The 4,005-nt window shown below is 56.8% G+C and overlaps 2 non-coding genes across 2 annotated transcripts; both read left to right on the top strand.

The window, feature by feature from the left end:
• Nucleotides 1–244: 244 nt before the first annotated feature.
• Nucleotides 245–2,059, top strand: LOC142793849 (small subunit ribosomal RNA). Its single transcript, XR_012891871.1, has one exon. It is a non-coding gene; the product is annotated as a small subunit ribosomal RNA (ribosomal RNA).
• A 1,719-nt stretch (nt 2,060–3,778) lies between these two features.
• LOC142793858 (5.8S ribosomal RNA) lies at nt 3,779–3,931 on the top strand. Its single transcript, XR_012891876.1, has one exon. It is a non-coding gene; the product is annotated as a 5.8S ribosomal RNA (ribosomal RNA).
• Nucleotides 3,932–4,005: the final 74 nt, after the last annotated feature.

Genomic DNA, 4,005 nt, shown 5'->3' with positions numbered 1-4,005 from the left:
GTGCAGCGGGCTTGGGCAACCCGCACGGCGCGACCGAGTCGATGCAACGAAAAAGAGCGAGCATGAACGTGCTTCTTGCCGCACGGCTCCCACTCGTCTTTCGGGAAGGTTGTGCCGTAGCGAGCTCGAACGCCGTCATCTCGGAGTGCAAAATAAGCGTGTTGGGGCGCCTGAAGGTGGCCTCCGCCGCACACAGACTGCGTCCGGCCCGCCGAGGGCGAGGACGGACGCGCAGTCGAACGATTACCTGGTTGATCCTGCCAGTAATCATATGCTTGTCTCAAAGATTAAGCCATGCATGTCTAAGTACATGCCGAAATAAGGCGAAACCGCGAATGGCTCATTAAATCAGTTATGGTTCCTTAGATCGTTTCTTCCTACTTGGATAACTGTGGCAATTCTAGAGCTAATACATGCAGTGAGCCTGGAGCCCTTTGGGTAACGGGTGCTTTTATTAGACCAAGATCGATCGGGTTTCGGCCCGTATTGTGTGGTGACTCTGGATAACTTTGTGCTGATCGCATGGCCACGAGCCGGCGACGTTTCTTTCAAGTGTCTGCCTTATCAACTTTCGATGGTAGGTTACTTGCTTACCATGGTTGTTACGGGTAACGGAGAATCAGGGTTCGATTCCGGAGAGGGAGCCTGAGAAACGGCTACCACATCCAAGGAAGGCAGCAGGCGCGCAAATTACCCACTCCCGGCACGGGGAGGTAGTGACGAAAAATAACAATACGGGACTCTTTTGAGGCCCCGTAATTGAAATGAGTACACTCTAAATCCTTTAACGAGGATCAATTGGAGGGCAAGTCTGGTGCCAGCAGCCGCGGTAATTCCAGCTCCAATAGCGTATACTAAAGCTGCTGCGGTTAAAAAGCTCGTAGTTGGATCTCAGTTCCAGACGAGTAGTGCATCTACCCGATGCGACGGCTCGGACTGAACATCATGCCGGTTCTTTCTTGGTGCACTTCATTGTGTGCCTCGAGATGGCCGGTGCTTTTACTTTGAAAAAATTAGAGTGCTCAACGCAGGCGAGTCGCCTGAATAAACTTGCATGGAATAATAGAACAAGACCTCGTTTCTGTTCTGTTGGTTTTTGGAATACGAGGTAATGATTAAGAGGGACGGACGGGGGCATTCGTATTGCGGCGCTAGAGGTGAAATTCTTGGACCGTCGCAAGACGAACTACTGCGAAAGCATTTGCCAAGAATGTTTTCATTGATCAAGAACGAAAGTCAGAGGTTCGAAGGCGATCAGATACCGCCCTAGTTCTGACCATAAACGATGCCAACCAGCGATCCGCCTGAGTTACTCAAATGACTCGGCGGGCAGCTTCCGGGAAACCAAAGTATTTGGGTTCCGGGGGAAGTATGGTTGCAAAGCTGAAACTTAAAGGAATTGACGGAAGGGCACCACCAGGAGTGGAGCCTGCGGCTTAATTTGACTCAACACGGGAAAACTTACCCGGCCCGGACACTGGGAGGATTGACAGATTGAGAGCTCTTTCTTGATTCGGTGGATGGTGGTGCATGGCCGTTCTTAGTTGGTGGAGCGATTTGTCTGGTTAATTCCGATAACGAACGAGACTCTAGCCTATTAAATAGGTGCGGGGTTCCCAGCACCTTACAACCTTCTTAGAGGGACAAGCGGCTCCTAGCCGCACGAAACAGAGCAATAACAGGTCTGTGATGCCCTTAGATGTCCGGGGCCGCACGCGCGCTACACTGAAGGAAGCAGCGTGTCTTTATCCCTGTCTGAAAAGACTGGGTAACCCGTGGAACTTCTTTCGTGATTGGGATAGGGGCTTGCAATTGTTCCCCTTGAACGAGGAATTCCCAGTAAGCGCGAGTCATAAGCTCGCGTTGATTACGTCCCTGCCCTTTGTACACACCGCCCGTCGCTACTACCGATTGAATGATTTAGTGAGGTCTTCGGACCGATGTCCGGCGCGGCCTTTCGGTTGCGCCGGTCTGTTGGAAAGATGACCAAACTTGATCATTTAGAGGAAGTAAAAGTCGTAACAAGGTTTCCGTAGGTGAACCTGCGGAAGGATCATTAACGGATTGTGAAGGGTGAGCGCCTCAGCTGCGTCTGCGCCCGACACTTTCTGCCGCTGACCCCGTTTGGACGCGGGGTCGGCTTTTCCCCACGGGGCTGCCTGAATGTGGAGCGGCACCCCGTGACAAATTGTTGCGCCCAGCGGACGCCAACACCGCGACCTTGGACGGTCGGCCAGGTGGCGGACGCGGGTACAAACGGCGCAACGCACTCATAGGTCGGCTTTCGACCCGCCACTGCACCGTGGCTCGAAGCGCTCGAAATGCGCGACCCGACCGCTGCGGGACCGCCTAGTACTGTAAACAGGAGCGGCGGAGCGCGAACGGCGAGTCGTGGTTACGTCGGTAGAAGGCGAGGCTGCGCGTTCCCGAAACGCCAGCCGAGTGCCCTCCCGACCGTTCGAGCGTGCAAGAACGAGACCCGACAATCGCGCGGCGACTGCCAAGTACGAGAGGAACGGCACAAGCGTCGGCGGTCGGTCAAGGAACTGGCGATGTGACGGGTCCGCTGTGCACCAGTGCATACCGTCCCGCCGTCCGCGGCAAGCGCCTCCGCGTCCTCGGGTGACGGAGGCTGCCGGTCGGTTCTTGCAGGCGAGGGATCTCGCTGGCACCGGTTCGCGTTGACGCGCGGCCGGTCATGGCACGGCGATGCGACGGCCGAGGTGCGCAGTACTCGATGGAGGAACCGCACGCTCCGATGACCGTCCCGCCCTCCGCGGCGTATGCGTACCGACCGTAATGGTTGCAGCAGCGCCGGCCGGCTTTTGAATTCGCCACACGAAACACGGTGCGAGATCGCGGTTAGGGGAGCGTCGACGTTGCCAGGCGTTTTGCTTGCTGCCGAGGGAAAGGCGGCACGGCCACGTCGCGCTCGTCGCGATTAGCGGGTCTGCGCGCTTTGGGAAGGTGCCGCAACGACTTGCCGAAAGAGGAAGCACGGAAGAACGAGGGACTTGGACGTCCCGACAATTGAACGCACTTGCGGCCAGGCCCTTGCTGGCTTCGTTCTTCCGCCTCGAGTAGGCTCGTACGCGGCTCCGGCGCCGAAAGTGGTCCTTGGCACCGACTTCGGTGGACGTGGGAAGTGCCGCGCAAGTACGGCGCGCCTGGCTCCACCTGTTGGCTAAAGTAGGCAGCCGGATCGGCATTTTGGTGTGCGGTGGCAAACCGTGGATGCGAAAAAAGCTTGTGCGATTTCGTGGAACAAAAAGCGGGGGTCCCCCTTTTTATGCGGAGGAGACCGACCCGCCCGCCGTGGTGAACCGCGACGCCACGGTAAAAACGGGAGAGGCTTGTCGATGGGACCGTGCATCCCGCGCTCCACGGAGGCCGGGAGGCGGCCGCCCGAGGAAATGTGTAGCCGTCGAGGCCCGCATCTGCGTGCACTCTTATCCAAATGGGTGTACCGCAGGCATTTTCTGGTTAGGCGGGCCAATGAGAGCGAGCACACAACGATACCTACGGGTCCGGCTTGGAGAACCGGCTTCGACGCCTCCCGAGTATTTATAGAGGGGTGGACCACGAAAGCACTCGCAAGTAGCGGAAGCGAAACGCCGTCCGAAACACACCGTTTGCTCGATTTGCGGCAGCCGAAAAAGGCGCGGCAGAGTTTTGGAGTCCAAGCGTGCGCTGAAAAGCGCCCTTCTTGGCCACTGTTTGGCCGAGTGCCAGAAACGTTTGGTTTTGACTGTACGGAATTGAACAAACACTTTTTCACGACTCTAAGCGGTGGATCACTCGGTTCTCGGGTCGATGAAGAACGCAGCCAGCTGCGAGACTTGGTGTGAATTGCAGGACACACTGAGCACTGATTCTTTGAACGCACATTGCGGCCTTGGGTCTTCCCTTGGCTTCGTCTGTCTGAGGGTCGGATCACATATCAAGAGAGCCTTCGGCGCACAAGGGAACGTGAGCCGTCGACTCGTTTTGACCGCGTCGGCAACA

This window comes from Rhipicephalus microplus, unplaced genomic scaffold, assembly GCF_043290135.1.
Source record: "Rhipicephalus microplus isolate Deutch F79 unplaced genomic scaffold, USDA_Rmic scaffold_340, whole genome shotgun sequence".
NCBI classification, from domain to species: Eukaryota; Metazoa; Arthropoda; class Arachnida; order Ixodida; family Ixodidae; genus Rhipicephalus; species Rhipicephalus microplus.
Note: the sequence above shows the minus strand (reverse complement) of the source record. Positions and strands in the feature narration are given on the sequence as shown.